Source organism: Loxodonta africana, chromosome 2 (genome assembly GCF_030014295.1).
Source record: "Loxodonta africana isolate mLoxAfr1 chromosome 2, mLoxAfr1.hap2, whole genome shotgun sequence".
NCBI lineage: Eukaryota > Metazoa > Chordata > Mammalia > Proboscidea > Elephantidae > Loxodonta > Loxodonta africana.
Window position 1 is genome coordinate 209,783,234 of NC_087343.1, and position 19,305 is coordinate 209,802,538.

A 19,305-nucleotide genomic window follows, 5' to 3' on the forward strand; every position below is an offset into this window, starting at 1 on the left:
CTAAAGCTCTTCCTGAGTTCTGTCCTGGCTTACCTCACAGGTTGCACCTGAGGACATTCACTCAATATAATACCATTTACCCATCTCACACTCTACTTTCAGGAAGCCAGACCCAAGACACTTCTGTTAGAGTACTTGCCACTCTTTTAACTTGTGAAGTTCTGTACATACCCGCTTGAATGATGACATTTCAGTATATTGCCTCACCTATTAAGGCATTTTGCATTTTAACCCATACTAATTACAGCCAAGAAAATCCTCTGTTGTGATTCTATTCTGTAACACACAGGGTGGTCGTAGATCAAAATCTACTCGACATCAACTACCACAGCAGCTATAACAATGCCTTAAGATAAAGACATGAAACTAGAAGAGGCTAGTTTTTGTCATTGAAGGTGATTCTTTTGCACATCAGAGGCCTGTCTGAAGTCACATCCATGGCTGGGGATGCCCCCGGGCTGCCTAGGGCCCCAACAGGGTGTCTGGGTCAAAAGTGCTGCTTGAACTTGGAAGACTCTGCTGTTTTTTGGTTGTTTTTTTTCAATAGTGCTTCAGGTTTACGAACTCCGGCGACAAGGATTCCACAGGAAGGCTGTTCTCTCGAACTGCATGGACCCATTTTACTCAAGGGGAGGAGGACTCTGAGGTAGTGAGAACTTTTTCCTCAGCCCCTCGTCTATCGCATTCTGTGGGCTGGTGAATTCCAGGCCTCTGGGACTTGGAGGCTGGAACCATTGCTCTGGGAGGTTATTACAGGGGTGTAGCATGAAAGAGGCTGTCACCCTGCCTGACCGCCCTTCTTAGGCTGCTGGTTTGCAACAGCCTGTGAGCAGTAGGTGGAGGGAACAGTGGAAGGCAAAGTGGAGCAGAGTGGGGTCAATGGTCCCATCCTGGTATCTCTAAGATGGCCCTGCATTCCTGCTGGCGGTGGCCTGGGGAAAGGTGTCCTGCTAGCTTGTCTCCAAGGGTCCAGGGTCCTAGGACATTCACTGGGAACTGAGAGGCCACCAATGGCTCTGCAGCCTGCACCACCCCAGCTAGGGTTAGGATAGTGTGTGAACAGTGGCATCTCTTCACAGCCTCTTTCTGAACAAGTGAGTGACCTAGATCCAGAGCCAGCTAAGGAGCACGGATCCTTCCCAAGAAGACCAAAGCTACCCTAACCAAAAAAGCATATCCTGGTGCTTTTTGTCTGCAGTGGGAGATGATCTATACTGCACCTGGACAGGGACAGCCAGGATGCCTGAGTGCTCCAGCAGGTCCTCGGCTGACTTGAACTTCCCAGTCCTCCTAGCTGTGACTCCCCAGATGGATGGCTCCACAGGCGTCCTGTCTATCCTCTGGGGACCTCAAGGCCCACAGTTGGCGCCACCTAGCAGCTTGGCCCAGGTAGGCTCCCTTGAGGCCTGGTGGTCCCCAGCTGCCATTCCCAGAGGAGGTGGCTGCTGGCAAAAGAGCTGCTGCTATTCTTAGGGGCCTGAAGGAGCTCCCCACCAGCCACTGGTGCTGTGGCCTTAGGAGGGAGGCCTCCCTGCGGGGCTGCTGGCTCGGCTCCCACAGTGAGCTAAGACTGGAGACCTAGGCAAGGCCGGGGCCTTCTGGCGCTGCAGGGGCTGGGCTGGAGATAGGTGCTCTGGGCACACTCCCACAGAGCTCTCTGGAGGACGAGGGCCCCTGAGTGTCCAGTAGGCCTTCCCCTCAAGTTCAGATCCGGCGGTGGTAGGCCATGATGATCTCCAGAAAACACAGCCCTTTCCTCCGAGGACCCAAGGGTGTTGGTTTGGCCTTCTCTGAGATGCCCACCTCATTCACCTTCTAGGGCTTTTTAGTAGGAACGCTTATTCTGCTAGGGGGTTGGGTGCCGACGTGCCCCTCTCTGAGGAGCAGGGGGCGCTGGCTGGGCCAGTTCGCCCTAGCCCAGGATCATGCTGTGCTGTTCGCAGGCCGTGTGTGGGGGCAGTGAGGACACTGTTAGCCTCTCAGGACCCTGCAGCCCCACGTGGGCTGAGGAGGCTGGGGGCCGCAGGGCCTGGATGCCCCAGATGCCCCAGTTCGAGGTCCCTCCACCAAAAGGAGGTGGCCCCCAGGACAAGGAACTATGTGTCCTTGATGCTGTTCTGGTAGTTGCAGCTGAAGGGGGTGTCCAGCAGGGGCAACTCGGGAGTGGTAGGCCTGTCATCTGGCCAGACAGCCACCTTCTTGGTCTCGCTGAAGAGCTGAAAGGTGCTCTGGCTGTGGAGCCCGCCTAGGGGGCTCACCCCCTCGGAGTGGGGGGCCAAGGCTGCCATCTGCACCCCTCCTCAGCTGTTGCCCACATGGCTGCCAGAAAACCTCTCCCAACTTTGTTTCTCTGTTTTTGAAGTGCTGCTCTGCATTGCCTAGAGGCTCAATGGATTCTGAAAAACAGATATTGGCTCTTGCCTCCCCAAATTCATTCCCAGAAATACTGGAAGTTGAGACTGTCTTGTTGGGCCTATAGGTTTGACCATAACTGCAGCAGCCTACACTTGGGGGACTCTGCCTCCCTTGCTCTCGCTGCTCAATTTTGGAAACCTTCTCCCCCAGGAAGCTGTGGGGCTTCCCATACTGGAAACCCTGCAAAGCCGAGTCAATGCCTGAGCTGAGCCTCCTTTGGCCCAGACTAGATGTCTGCTGGAGTGGTGGGGAGGAGGGCTATAATGAACTTGGGTCTGAACTGTAGAAAGAGGCTGAAACATGAGTTCTCTCCTCAGGTCTTGGATAGAGAACTGGCCTGTCCAGGTGGCTCCTGTGGTCAGGACCAACTTTCCTTCCAGGATCCTCAGCCTTGGTGCTGACTATAAAGGCTGGTTTGCCATCTGGGTAGCCTTGCTGAGATCCTCCTCCTAGCTCCAGGCCGCTTTGCCTTCTTATACTTTCTGGAATGTTCTGGAGAGATGAGAAGGCTGACTTGGTCTTGCCAAAGTTTCTTGACAGGCTGTGGCCTAGGCGTTCTCTCTCCTGCCTCCTCTGAAGGTTGGCGTTGTGCTCTTCCTGGAAATTCATCTCCCAGGGCTCTGAGGGCCTGGAAGATCTCGTCTTCCACTTGCCAGGCTGGAGCCTGGGGGGGGGTTGAAGCTGTGGTGATTAGAATATGGTTTGTTGCTGTGGGTGCTCTTTCTCTCATTGGAATATGGGCTTGGGGAGAGGTGAGGTGTCTCCTTGAGGAGGTATCCTCCTCCTTTTCAGGCACTGATGGGAAATGGACTTTGTAGGGGACCAACCTGGCTATAATTGCTGATTTCCTGTCCACTGGGGACAGTGCATTATCTTCTAGGGGCTGGTAGAAGGCAAACCCAGGCCTGCTAGACCCATTTTGGCTCCCACTACCATCAAAGGTAGTCGTCCTGTCACAAGCTGCCTGAGGGGCTATATGTCCACTCTCCTTGGCCAGTGCAGGCTAGAGCATACCATTATTGTTCCTGGAAGGCTAGGGCAACTGGGCAAAGTGTGGATCCACAGAAGGTACAGGGTAGATGCCAGTTGGGAGCAGAGGTTGACCTGGTTGTGCCTTCTGGGTATAATTACGCTTGAGTTTCACTGGGGGGCTGCTCTCTAAACTCTTTCTCTAGTATAGTATGCAGCTGTTCCTCTGTGAATGGAGATGTCAGGGAGCCTGACAAATTTGCCTGAGGCCAGAAGAACCATTTCTGATCAAGCCTAGGCCAGGACCTGGATAGATCACAGTGCTGGATGGCTGCGTATCTGTCACTCCAAGCTGGGGGAAGAGGTGTAAACACCTTAGAAGGCATGTTGTCAGCAGCAGTCTTCAAGAAACTGGGGTACTGCTTGTTTCAGGATGGGGGTGGAACTCTCTTCCTCCAAGGAACATTATGGCATTTATCATATCTCTGACCTCCCTACCTAGAAGAAGTAGGGCTGAAAAGTTTACCTCATACTCTTCTGAGACTCCCCTCCGAGTCTCATAGACTGTATTGACATAGCAGATGTCTTCTTGCCTCATACCTTCCAGGAGGCCACCTCAAGCAGAAGTGGTATGCATGGAGCCTGATCGTTCTCAACCAGAGATGCCTGGAGGCAGATACTCTAGGATGCCAGAACTGGTGGAGAAGGAGCTATAAGCAGAGTCTCTCGTTATGCAGGTGGCTGAGCTGGTCAATACTGCTGGTTGACTTGGCAAGGGAAAGAAGACGACAAGTAGGTATCCCATTCTGGGCTCTAGGCTCTCCATGCTCCCCTGGGAGCTGCACTGGTCAGGGCTCCACCTCAGATAAGTATGGTCATAGTTGGAGAGGTCACTTGTAGAGGAGCTGGAATGGTAGATTTGGTGCCAAGGAGTGCCAATCATGCCCTGAGATATTTGCATCATGCTAGCATCAGGTTGGTTCTTCTCAAATTTGGCTGAATGCCAAGTGAGGGTGGCCTGCAGGTTCACCCTGCCTGTGTTTCTGCTGGTTTACCTGCTCCTGACCAGGTTACTTTCCTCTGCTAGGGGTCAGAGGTGAGGTGCTAAGGGCTGAAGAAGTTAGAGGTGGTAGTATCTGCATGGCACTGATCTGCACACGTGTCTCATTACAGCTTGCCCTGCCCCCACCACCCGAGGGCCACTTGGGGCTCCAGGCTGACACCAAGTTCAAACCTTGATGCTGCTCAAAAGAGGTGGCGCAGGGCATCCGCGAAGGGTTTCGAAGTGCTCGACAATGAGCGGCTCTACTGTGCCCTGCTGCCACACAGAAGCATCTGTGTGGAGGACCCAGGGTGTGGAGCTCCAGGGGCTGAATCAGGCTGTGGTGGGGGAACGGAGGCAGCGGGGGCCGCCCACAACCACTCCTCCCTCTCCCAAGGCTGCGCATCCCCGTGTCCTGCAGCCCACCGTGTGGAAGGGTTCCAGCTCACAGCGTGCCGGCTAAGTCAATAATTATTAACCAATCAAATAAAATCAAGTCACCTAACCACTTGTTTCTCTCTGCATATGCCTCTGTTCAGTGTCACTCAAAGGTGAGGGCATTTCCCAGAGTGTTTGAGAGAGAATTTTCAAAGAATTTCGTGAGAATCAGAGCTGGCCATAGCGTCAGAATTTCACAGTTTTCAGCCATTTTTATTCTGAAATGTCTTAATGCATTTTATAATAGAACATTTTAGATAAAATCAGTCATTATCTCCTAGGGTTTTATGCATCAGCTCCTACTAGGCATCTACATGTCTACCCTATATATCAGGAGGATGATTAGAAGAATGGATGGAATAAATCCCATGTTTACCACCAGGACTTCAAGAAAGCACCAGTCTGAGCTTTCATTATAAAGAAAATCAATATTGAAATCACACACAGAAGACATAAATTACATGGTCAAAGCCCTTTCCAGGACTCCTTTTCTCCCTCTGTCTCTCTCGTAGATAGGTGAAGAGGGCAAAGACCCAGAGAAATACTAAATATTGCAATAGGAAATATCAACATACTCCTAATTTTCTAATATCCATGGCTTAAACTGGTGTCATGGATTGAATTATGTCCCCAAAAATGCATTTATTAACTTGGTTAGGCCGTGATTCCCAGTGTTCTGTGGCTGTCTTCTATTTTGTGATTGTAATTTTGTGTTACAGAGGATTAGGGTGGAACTGTAACACCACCCTTACCCAAGTCACTTTCCTGATCCAAGGTGAAGGGACTTTCCTTGGGGTGTAGCCTGCACTACCTTTTATTTCTCAAGAGATAAAAGGAAAGGGAAGCAAGCAGAGAGTTGGGGACCTCATACCACCAAGAACGCAGCACCAGGAGAAGAGCGGGTCCTTTGGACATGGGGTTCCTGCACCGGAGAAGCTCCTCGACCAGGGGAAGACTGAGGACAAGGACCTTCCTCCAGAGCCAACAGAGAAAGAAAGCCTTCCCCTGGATCCAATGCCCTGAATTTGGACTTGTAACCAACTAGAATGTGAGAAAATAAATTTCTCTTTGTTAAGGCCATCCACTTGTAGTATTTCTGTTATGACAGCCCTAGATGACTAAGACAACTGGTATGGAATAATACTGAGAAAAGTCATCCCTTAGTTCCCAAATTTCTCAAAGGCAGAGGCTACATCAAATATCAAATAGATTTTGGAGTCTTTTCCAGTGTCCTATACAGTGATAGTCATATTGTAAATGATTGATAAGCTCTTGATGGATGAAACTGAAGTAAATCTGCATACCAGTAGAGGAAAGGTTATGTTTCAAAGGAAAACAATAATGTATGACAAAGGATAAACCAAGAATTCCATGGCAAGGGAACAGCAAAGACAGGGACAATTATGCAGCAGTGAGGACAACTTGAACCACAAGCAATTACAAGAACAAAGGTTCTTCCCACCTCAAAGCCTTGATCATTTTACATAATTATGACTTACCATATTTACAAAATACTGTTCATAGAGATGGCGTCTCACAAATTCATGAAATTGGTATCAAAAAGTCTGACATTAAGAAGAGATAATGCAGATCTGTAGCCTATTAAGAGGGCAAAACAACCAGTGAAAGAAACAGTGCAAACACTTGGGATTGGGAGGCAGTTGGCATGCAGTCTGGGGCCAGGCATCCTTACCCCACTGACAAGCCAGAGAATGCGTTTTAATTCCAAAGGTCAATGGGAAGTTAAATCACCTAGGCCCAATTTCACATAAAATAGATCTCTTTGGACAAATTTCTTATCCCAGGGCTTTCTGAAACTAACCTGTTGTGGAAAAAAGAAAGCGGCAATCGAATATAGTAATCATGATTTTAATTTTTTTATGCTATCCCCAGGCCCACACTAGGAGGTAAAAAGTAACTTGTCGAATGGATAAATGACAAGTTCTTCACAGCTGTGAAAAACACTGGAGTAAGACTGAGTGCCCCTAGACTGCTTAGCACAGTGGGTAAGAGCTCGGCTGCTAACCAAATGGTCAGCTGTTCAAATCCACAAGCTGCTCCTTGGAAATCCTATGGGGGCAATGCTACTGTATTCTTTAGGGTCACTATGAGTCAGAATTGACTTGATGGCAATGAGAGGGACCAAGACTCCTAAAACACAAGCTTGTTCACATTATCTCAATTTGCATCATTAGCACTCCTCTCTGTATTCAACGGTGTTGGAAGTTCAGTGGTAGAATTCTCACCTTCCATGTGGAGACCCTGGTTGGATTCCCAGCCAATGCGCCTCCTGTGAAGCCACCACCCTTCTGTCAGTGAAGGCCTGCGTGTTCCTATGTTACTGAACAAGTTTCAGTGGAGCTTCTAGACTAAAAAAGACTAGGAGGAAAGGCCTGGTAATCTACTTCTGAAAATCAGCCAATGGATCACAATAGTCCAATACCCAAGTGATCTTGGGGATGGAGCAGGATCAGGCAGGGTTTCCATCTCTTGTGCATGGGGTCTCTGAGTCGAGAGCTGACTAGATGACAGTTAACAACAGCAATGTGCACAACACTGGGCTAAGTGTTTAGTCATATTAAAGAGAATTGTACATGCAGATTCAAGCCTCAAGCAGCCTGTAATCCAGTTTAGGGCAGTTACAATCTAGTCAGTGGGAAACATATATTTAAGGATAAAAAATAGTATTTTAAATTGCTTTCATCTTAAATTGTTTTGAAAATTATTTTTTTAGCTTAAAACCATAACAAATTTATTTTTTGTTTTTGTTGTTGTTTCTTTTATTGTGTTTTATTGCATTCAAAAATTTATACACAAATTGTTTTGTGACATTGGTGGCAATCGCCGCAATGTGCCAGGAAAGCAATACTAGAACAAAACAACAGAATAGACTACAGAAACCATGCAAAAGCAGCAACTAGAAATACAAAAGATTAACAATAAAATTTCAGAATTAGATAACTCAGTAGAAGGTGGTAGGAGCAGAACTGAGACAATGGAAGTCAGAATTAGCAAAACTGAAAATAAATCCCTTGACACCAATTTGTATCCAGCAAAAAAAAAAACAGAAAAAATAATGAAAAATGACCAAAGCCTAAGAATTATGTGGTATATTATCATGAGGAAAAACCTACGAGTGATCAAAGTTTCAGAACTGGACAGAGGGTAACAGAAAATACAGAGAAAATTGTTGAAGATTTGCTGGCAGAAAACTTTCCTAATATCATAAAAGATGAGACGATATCTCAACAAACCGATATGGGAAAGATCCCAAAAGAAAGTCACCAAGACATATCATAATCAAACTTGCCAAAACCAAAGACAAATGAAGAATCCTGAGAGCGGCTAGGGACAAACAAAAAGTAACCTACAAGGGAGAACCAATAAGACTAAGCTCTGATTACTGAGCAGAAACCACGCAGGTAAGAATGACATATATAAAACCTTGAATGACAAAAATTGCCTGCAAAGAATTACATATCATACAAAATTGTCTCTCAAATACAATGGTGATATTAGGTTGTTTCCAGATAAACAGAAATTAAGGGTATATGTAAAAATCAGACCCAAATTACAAAAAATAAAAAAGGGAGTCATCTGGTTAGAGAACCAACAATACCAGACAACAATCCAAGACTAGGACACAGGACAGATCAACGAGATACCAACCCAAATAGGGAATTCTCAAAAATAAAACAAAGCTATAAGACTAAAAATAGGGAACCAGAGACATCAATATGTTAATGACCACAATGTCAGAACATAAATGAGTGAAAAAACTGTGTAGTCAGTCATAGTACTTCTATATGGAGAGGAAGATGAGGTACTATCAAGAAATAAAAGAATGGTTAAAATTTAGAAAATTAAAGATAAATTTCAAGGTAACCAGAAAGGAAGCTAAGAAACTTACCCACCAAAATAAAAAAGAAGAAAAACATTAAAAACTCAGCAAAACACAAAATCAACGATAATGAAAGAAATGTAAAGAAAATCCATAAACAAGAAGTCAGCACAAAAAATAAAGCAAAACAAAGAATCCATAAGCAACACACACACACACACACACACAAAACAAACACAAAATGACAGCAGCAAACTCACACCTATCAAAATTACACTGAAGTTGGAAAGGTTGTAGAGAGACTGGAACACTTATACACTGCCAGTGGGAATGTAAAATGGTATAGCCACTTTGGAAATTGATTTGGCACTTCCTTAAAAACCTAGAAATAAAATTACCATATGATCCAGGAATCCCACTCTTGGAATATATCCTAGAGAAATAAGAGCCTTTACATGAACAGATTTATGCACAACCATGTTCACTGCAGCACTGTTTATAATAGCAAAAAGAAGGAAGCAACCAAGGTGCCCATCAACGGATGAATGGATAAATAAATTATGGCATTTTCACACAATGGAATACTACACATTGATAAAGAACGATGATGAATCCATGAAACATTTCATAACATGGAGGAATCTGGAAGCCATTATGCTCAGTGAAATTAGTAAGTTGCAAAAGGACAAATATTTTATGAGACCACTATTCTAAGAACTTGAAAAATAGTTTAAACGTAGAAGAAAATATTCTTTGATTGTGACAAGAGTGAGGAGGGAAGGCGGGAGGGGTATTCACTAATTAGTAGTGGACAAGAACTATTCCAGGTGAAGGGAAAGACAACACACAATACAGGAGAGGTCAGCACAACTGGACTAAACCAAAAGCAACAACGTGTCCTGAATAAACTGAACGATTTGAAGCCCAGAGTAGCAGGGACCATGGTTTCAGGGGACATCTAGGCAACTGGCATAATAAAATCTATTAAGAAAACATGCTACATCCCACTTTGGAGAGTGGTGTCTGTGGTCTTAAATGCTAGCTGCTGGCCATCTAAGATGCATCAATTGGCCTCAACCCTCCTGGAGCAAAGGAGAATGACGAACACCAAAGACACAAGGTAATTATGAGCCCAAGAGACAGAAAGGGCCACATAAACCAGAGACTACATCAGCCTGAGACCAGAAGAACTAGATGGGGCCTGGGTACAACTGTGACTGCCCTGACAGGGAATACAACAGAGAACGCCTGAGGGAGCAAGAGAGCAGTGGGATGCAGACCCCAAATTTTCATAAAAAGACCAGACTTAATGGTCTGACTGAGACTAGAAGGACCTCAGAGGCCATGGTCCCCAGACCTTCTTTTACCCCAGGACAGGAAGTGTTCCCAAAGCCAACTCTTCAGACAGGAATTGGACTGGACTATGGGATAGAAAAGGATACCAATGAAGAGTGAGCTTCTTGGATCAAGTAGACACATGAAACTATGTGGGCAGCTCCTGTCTGGAGGGGAGATGAGAGGGCAGAGGGGGTCAAAAGGTGGCCGAATGGACACAAAAATAGAGAGTGGAGAGAAGGAATGTGCTGTCTCACTAGGGGGAGAGCAACTAGGAGTATATAGCAAGGTGTATATAAATTTTTGTATGAAAGACTGACTTGATTTGTAAACTTTCACTTAAAGAGCAATAAAAATAAATAAATAAATACACTGAATGTAAATGGCCTAAATGCACCAGTAAAAGACACAGAGTGGCAGAATGGGAAAATAAATAAATAAATACATGATCCATCTATATGCTGTCTACAAGAGACACTCCTGAGACAAAAAACATAAACTAAACCTCAAAGGATAGAAAGAAATATATCAAGGAAACAATAACCAAAAGAAAGCAGGAGTGGCAATATTAACCTCCAATAAAATCGATTTTAAAGCAAAATCCACCATAAAGTATAAGGAAGGTGACTCTATAATGACTAGACTGTCAATCCACCAGGAGGACACAACCACAATAAATATGTATGCACCCAATGATAGGGCTCCAAAATATGTAAAATAAACTCTAACAACATTGAAAGAGAAATAGAGAGTTCCACAATAATAGTAGGAGGCTTCAAAACACCAATTTTGGTGTGTTGGACAGAACATCCAGAAAGGAACTCAGTAAAGATACAGAAGATCTAAATGTCACAATCAACCAACACGACCTCATAGACATGTACAGAACATTCCACCCAACAGCAGCAAAGCATACAATTTTTAAAAATGCACATGGAACATTCTCCAGAATAGACTTCATTTCAGACCACAAAGCAAGCCTCAATAAAATCCAAAACATTAAAATAATACAAAGCACCTTCTCTGATCATAATACCATAAAAGTAGAAATCAATAAAAGAAATAGCAAGGAAAAAATCAAATACCTGGATACTGAAAAACACCCTTCTTAAAAACTATTGGGTTATAGAAGAAATCAAGGATGTAATAAAAAATTCTTAAAGTCAAACACGAATGAAAATACATTTTACCAATACCTTTGGGACACAGCAAAAGCAGTGCTTAGAGGTCATATTATTGCAATAAACACAAAGATCAAAAAAGAAGAAAGGGTCAAAACAAAACACTAACCCTACAAGTCAAACAAATAGAACTGCAAAAGAAGCCCACAGGCATCACAAGGAAGGAAATAATAAAGCTGAGAGCAGAAATGAATGAAATAGGGAACAAAAAATAATAGAAAGAATCAAGACTAAAAGTTGGTTCTTTGAAAAGATGAACAAAATAGACGAACCAGTAGCTAAACTGACAAAACAAAAACAGGAAACAAAGCAAATGATACGAATAAGAAATGAAATAGGTGGTATAACCATAAAGAAAAAAAAACATAACTAAAATAAAAAAGGATCATAACAGAATACTATGAAAAATTCTACTCCACCAAATTTGAAAATCTAGAGGAAATGGACAAATTTCTAGAAACATATACCTACCTAAACTAACACAAACTGAGGTAGAAAACTAAGCCAACCCATAACAAGAGATTGAAGAGGTAATAAAAGAAAAAACTCCCACCACCACCACCAACAAAAAAGCCCTGACCTGGCCAGCTTCACTGGGGAATGCTATCAAACTTTCAGAGAAGAGTTCCCACCAATACAATTCAAATTATTTCAAAGCATAGGAAAAAAAGTAATACTGCCAAATTCATTCTATGAAGCCAGTATAACCCTAAAACCAAAGCCAGGCAAACACACAATAAAAAAGGAAAACTACAGACCAATATGTTTCATGAACATCGATGCAAAAATTATCAAAAAATTCCAGCCAACAGAATTCAGCAGCATATCAAAAAAAAACAAAAAAAAACCATCATGACCAAGTGGTATTTAAACCACTTATTCAAGGATAGTTCACATTAGAAAATCAATCAATATAATCCACCACATAAACAAAAGAATCACATAATCATTTCAATAGATGCAAAAAAGGCATTTGACAAAGTCCAACACCAATTCCTGATAAAAACTCTCAGCCAAATAGGAAAAGAAGGGAAATTCCTTGACAATAAAGGGCATTTATTTAAAAAAAAAACAAAAAACAGCTGACATCATTCTAAATGGAGAAAGACTGAAAGCATTCCCCTTGAGGACAGGAACCACAGGATATCCTTTATCACCACTCTTAGCTAATATTCTGCTGGAAGTCCTAGCTACAGCAATAAGGCAAGAAAATAAAGTGCATCCAAATTGATAGGGAAAAGGTAAAACTATATCTATTCATAGACAATGTGATTTTTTAGACAGAAAATCTCCAAGCATCCACAAGAAAGCTACTGGAACTAATAGAAGATATCATTAAAGTAGGAAGATACAAGATTAACATACAAAAATCAGTTGGATTTCTTTACACCAACAAAAAGAACTCCAAAGAGGAATTCAGCAAATCAATGCCATTTACAATAGCTCCCAAGAAGGATAAAACACAGGAATAAATCTAACCAGGGACATAAAACCTATACAAAGGAAACTATAAAACACTACTGCAAGAAACCAAGAGACCTACCTAAGTGGAAAAACATACAATACTCATTGATAGGAAGACTCAACATTGTGAAAATGTCAGTACTCCCCAAAGTGATCTACAGATACAATTCAATCCCCATCCAAATTCCAACAGCATTCTTTAAAGACCAAAAAAAAAAAAAAAAAAAACCCAGTGCTGTCGAGTCGATTCCGACTCATAGCAGCCCTATAGGACAGAGTAGAACTGCCCCACTGAGTTTCCAAGGAGCACCTGATGGATTCAAACTGCCGACCCTTTGGTTAGCAGCTGTAGCACTTAACCACAACGCCACCAGGGTTTCCTCCTTAAAGACATGGACAACCAAACCACCAACTTTATATGAAAAGGCACAAGGCCTTGTATAAGTAAAGCATTAATGTAGTATACAGTTTAGATGAGAAATCAGGATAGGCAGTTAAATTTTCGACTCACTATTTCACTGAAACAGGACACTTTATGGGGCATTGGTAGTTCAGTGGTAGAGTTTTCACCTTTCATGCAGAAGACCAGGGTTTGTTTCTTGCTAATATACCTTATGTGTAGTAAAATTTTGCTGAAGATAATTCAAAAATGGTTGCAGCAGTACATCAACAGGGAACTACCAGAAATTCAAGCCAGATTTCGAAGAGGATGTTGAAAGAGGGATATCATTACTCATGTCAGATGGATCTTGGCTGAAAGCAGAGAATAATATAAAGGTGTTTACTTGTGTTTTTATTGACTGTGCAAAGGCATTTGACTGTGTGGATCATAACAAATTATGGATAACGTTGCAAAGAATGGGAATTTCAGAACACCTAATTGTGCTCATGCAGAACCTGTACATAGAACAGGAAGCAGTCTTTCAAATAGAACAAGGGGATATTGCATGATTTAAAATCAGGAAGTGTGGTCAGGGTTGTATTCTTTCACAATACTTATTCAATCTGTATGCTGAGCAAACAACCCGAGAAAGTGGACTATATGATGAAGAACGTGGCATCAGATTGGTAGAAAACTCATTACTAACCTGTGATACGCAGATAACACAACCTTGTGTGCTGCAAGCAAAGAGGACTTGAAGCACTTACTGAGGTAGATCAAAGACTACACAGCATTAAGTATGGATCATGATTCAACATAAAGAAAACAAAACTCCTCACAACTGGACCAATGAGCAACATCATGATAAACAAAGAAAATATTGAAGTGGTCAAGGATTCATATTAGTTGGGTCTGCAATCAACACCCATGAAATCAGCAGCCAAGAAATCAAATGATGTATTGCATTGGTCATTTCTGTTGCAACAGACCTCTTTTAAAGGGTACAAAAGCAAAGACGTCACTTTGAGGACTAACGTACACCAGACCCAAGCCATGATATTTTCAATTGCCTCATATGCACGTGAAAACTGGACAATAGATAAGGAAGACCAAAGATGAATTCATTCCTTTAAATTACAGTGTTAGTGAAGACTATTGAATACACCATGAAATTCAAGAAGAACGAACAAGTCTGTCTTAGAACAAGTACAGCCAGAGTGCTCCTTGGAAGCAACGATGGCGAGACTTCGTTTTGTGTACTTTGCACACATTATCAGTAGGGACAATTCCCTGAAAAAGGATGTCATTCTTGGTAAAGTAGAGGAGCAATGAAAAAGCAGAAGACCCTTGACGAGATGGATTAACACAGTGGGTATAACAATGGTCTCAAACATAATATTTGTGAGGATGGTGCAGAAGTGGACGGTGTTTCCTTCTGTTGTACATAAGGTCGCTATGACTCAGAAGCAACTCCACGGCACCTAACAACAACAACAACGCACCTCATGTCTAGTCAACACCTGTCTGTCAGTGGAGGCTTGTTTATTGCTGTGATGGTGAAGGTTTCAGCAGCTCTTCCAGACTAAGACAGACCAGGAAGAAAGGCTGTGCAATCTACCTCTGAAAATCAGCCAAAAATGACCCTATGAGTCACAATGGTCCAATCTTCAACTGATTCTGGACATAGTGCAACTGTGGAAATGGTCAACATTTCCTTCAGTTGTGCATGGGGCCAACTCCAAGGTAGCTAACAACATTTCAGTGAAAGTTTTGTCTTTGGATATTCATTCATTCAATCAGCAACCAATTCGCGAGTGCTTATTTTACACCATGCATTTATTCTGGTGTTAGAAATAAAGCAAGTATCCTTGCCTTCATGAAGTTTAAACCTAGTGAATACAGATTTGTTTATCCAGAGATTAAAAAAAAGAACTACCATTTTTTTTTAGTTTATTCTACATGCCAGTACTGTACAAAGTACATTTTCCCAATACAAGGCCATCGTAAAACAAGGAATAAATATTACAGTATCAATTTATACATTAGATAATAGAGCATCTGAATTTTTAAATAGTTTTCTCCAAGCTATACAGCTAGTAGTCAGCAGGATCATAATTCACACCTAGGTTTTTTTCTGACTCTCATGCTCTCAACTCCTACACTGCATAGATAAAAAAAGAGCCCTGAAGAAGCAGCCTGGGAAATGCTCCTATATTAGGGAGGACAGTAGGAGATAGCCCAGGAATGATGTAGGAAAGGAAAAGGAGACTTAAAAGGAAAGAGAATTGCCCCCAACCAGAAGAGAGACATTGGGGACAGGTGGGAAGGAGGTAAAGGGACAATCCACTGGGTCAAAACTCCCAGAGGTATGACAATCCACTGATGTCAGCTATTAGAAGGTCAATGTTGTGACCAGAGATCAGTCAGAGACAGAAATGGAGGGCTGATGGGAGAGATGCAAGTGGCAACGTTGACTGTGAGAATACATCACATAATATAATTGGGAGAATTTGGGAAGGAGAGTAGAGATATGTTGCCTTGGTAACATGGAGAATTAGAATTAGGATGGAAGTTTAACTGGAATAATCCTACTTCATATGTTGTAGAGAAATTTCAGATATTTTTTCAACAAAAAAATTTCCTTTGCTACACCTTGGGAGCACTTTTGTTTCAAAGTAAATCGATGAAGACTGTTCTTGCAGTTTTAAATCTGCCAGACTATTATAGATTTTTTTTTTGAGGAAACAAAGTAAACTATTGTAAAAATTAAGAGCAGTTCATATTAATTTCTTATGTGATTTTCTACAAGATACTTAATACTATGACTGGTTCAAAATGGAACGCTGTAGCAAAACCAAGTATTTGAGACAAGGATCATGAATATCCCACTGCCATAATTATGAGTATTGTGATGTAGGAGGTGGTGTGCTTTGTGGAGGAAGTATGTAGCTACTGAGTCTTCAAGAAAAGAACTGCTGAACTGGTCCAAGGCAAGGTCATGGAAGCTCCATAGACACATCCAAACTCCCTGAGGGACCAAATTACTGGGCTGAGGGCTGTGGGAACCATGGTCTCTGGGAACATCTAGCTCAATTGGCATAACATAGTTTATAAAGAAAATGTTCTACATTCAACTTTGGTGAGTTGCGCCTGGGGTCTTAAAAGCTTGCGAGTGGCCATCTAAGATACTCCACTGGTCCCACCCCATCTGGAGCAAGGCAAAATGAAGAAAGCCAAATACAAAAGGGAAAGACTAATGCAAAGGACTAATGGACAACAACTACCACAGCCTCCACCAGGCTGGGTCCAGCACAACTAGATGGTGCCTGGCTACCACCACTGACTGCTGTGACAGGGATCTCAATAGAGCATCCCAGACAGAGCTGGAGAAAAATGTAGAACAAAATTCTAACTCATAAAAAAGACCAGACTTACCGGCCTGACACGAGACTAGAGAAACCTGGAGAGTATGGCCCTCACACACCCTTTAAGCTCAGTAATGAAGTCACTCCTGAGGTTCACCCTTCAGCCAAAGATTAAACAGGCCCATAAAATAAAATGAGACTAAAGGGGCATACTAGCCTAGGAGCAAGGGCTAGAAGGCAGGAGGGGACAGGAAAGCCAGTAATGGGGAACCTAAGGTCAAGAAGGAAGAGCGTTGACATGTCATGAGGTTGATAACCAATATCACAAAATGATATGTGTACTAATTGTTTAATGAGAAGCTAGTTTGTTCTGTAAACCTTCATCTAAAGTAAATTAAAAAAAGAAAAAATTATTATTGAGAGAAATTCCATATAAATATAAATATAAATATAAAAAAGAAATATAAGCAAAAGAAAAAAACAACTGCTGAATAGTATCATAGTATAAAATGATGTGTATAATTCACACCACGATTTGCCTAAGATGCTGAGCAAAACAAGATAGAAAACATGACTTCTGGCAGGAGAAAACAGATCACAAGTGCCACATAAGGAGGCAGGCCCCAAGCTTAGTATATGGGGACTTGAAGGTGCCACCTTGATCTTCATGAGCTTGTTCATTGTTTTTGCAAACTTACAGTCACTTAATTTACTCGTGTTGGGAAAAAAAAAAAAAGCAAAACAACACCACAGTAATAACAATAAGCTTGATCTTTGGGTAAGTTCTATACTTTGAAAAATCATTAGGATCTTTAAATTGTCCATCTTTTAATCACCTCAGGTTAAATAAGGGATAACACTAAGGTAATGTGTTATTTTTGATTTTTTGAAGCAGTCAACTAATAGGTTCTTGTCAAGCAGACTAGCGAACTGAAGTCAGCCAGATGCAGGGTTGGAGGAATAGAAAGGTTTATTCACAGTTTGCACACTGAGAGGCAAGCAGGGCTTCATGACGTAAGGCTGCCAGCTCCCTGAACCAGGGCAGATTTGCTGCTTTTATAGGGAGTAACATACATATGCATGAACGGTGAGGGAGGATCTTCAGTCTTCTGATGCACGCACAGTCTGCATAATTTTAGTGAATGGGTTTTTGCACATGGCTGTAAAAATACCACGCACAGCCCTAAAAATATAGCTACAGCTCACACCATCACCTCAGGAAGGTCGTATAGTGGGTACATTCAGAATCAGTCTGCCTGCACCTCAACCTCCTGCCAGGAGAAAAGAAGAAACCTGGGGATTTGACTAATCACGGTGAAGTGCTGTAAAAGTTGTAACAAAAATGTAGCAAGAGTAGACTTTTCTGTAAACAACTATTATGGGATGGTTAATAACCCTTTCATGACTGCCTGCTTCATTCCCTCCTCTAATACTGTTCTCTTTAATCTTAATGGGAAATGGGGCGAAGGTCATTCTGTAGCTGCTTCAAGCTGAATGGGGCAGTGGTCTGAGTCTATACAGCCCTTATAGAATTGACTCACAGTTTCATCTTGAGGGATAGGTAGAAATCCTTCTTGAAGCATCATTTGTAAATGGAATTTTTCAATCCTAGAAGACACAAATCTAACAAGAAGCTTAAATATATAGAGATCAAACAGCAATAAGAGGAGAAGTGCAATCAGGGGGCCTAACAAGGGAAGAAACCAAGTGAGTGAGGGAAGTGCACTGCCATATATCCTGGGCATTTGATCCCTTGTTAAAATTATGAAGCCACTGGGCCTGATCATATATCCTTTTTACATTGATCTCAACTTGGCCAGAGGAATTTATATACGTGCAGCAAAAGGTGTTTGCTACACACACTCTCCTCGTTTTTCTGCCAACAGGTAGTCCAGTACAATCTGGTGGTCCAAGACCACTTTGACCAAGGAGTCTAAGGATTTTTGTTGAGTTTCTATTGCCCGGCCTGTAGACAACGCTATGGTCTCAACGGTTTGGGTTAAATTTTTTAAGGTAGCCTCATGATAATCAAATCCTCCCCAGGGGGCGAGCATTCCTATGACAGCTCCAATTCATGCCAGAATCAATCCTATAGCTCCTTTGTGTCAGGTGTCATTTCAGGGGGTGAGGATCTGTATAGAGGTTCGGGTTGGTGTTAAGAAGCCCAAGGTACATTCTCCCCCATGAGTCACGGGATCTAGGCACTGAAGGATCCACCCTTCAGGACAATACTTAGTCGGGTAGGAACTGCTAGGTAGTGGGGAGTAACCACACACCCAGGCATATCCTTTTGGGGCACAGAGGGAGTAGTTCGAAGGCATGGTGGTCAGATTATTTTGGATCTCTCTGAGCCATCCGTTTTCAGAAAGATTTCATCTCAACAGGCCAAAACAGCTGGGGCTAGAGGAAAAGGGGAGTGTGTTGGCCCAACAATCCCACTGGAATGAATTACATAACTGTATTGCCTTTTCTCTTTGGATAGAGGTGTTGAAGTCGAGTGCCCAGCTCACCCCCTCCCAAACACTCACTACACAAATTCCCTTGCCTGTTCCTACTTTGCTCATGGAACAACATACCTGAGCAGTGCTGTTGGCATTTTTAAAGGAGCTTTCACAATCCTGGAGGTGGGAGACTTTACAACTATCCATTAAAGTCAAGTTTTCTGCATTGGCCTGGGCCCTAACATAGGTCTCATGTAGTGCCCCTTTGATCCATAGGTCGAAAGACACGCCCGCTGGGTAGGTCTTGTTGAGGACTCCAGTACAGGTAAACCCAACCATAGGAGGTTTAATGAAAGGGAGGAGCAAGGGGGTTCTGGGGGGGAAGCTGGTGTGGTTGAAAGTGGGGGTGGCACCTGGAAGTAGTCACAGGGA

At 42.8% G+C, this 19,305-nt stretch overlaps 1 pseudogene; it reads right to left on the reverse strand.

Moving 5' to 3' along the window:
• Positions 1–462: 462 nt before the first annotated feature.
• On the reverse strand, positions 463–4,348 carry LOC100658717 (protein Shroom3-like; annotated as a pseudogene).
• Between the last annotated feature and the right edge of the window lie 14,957 nt (positions 4,349–19,305).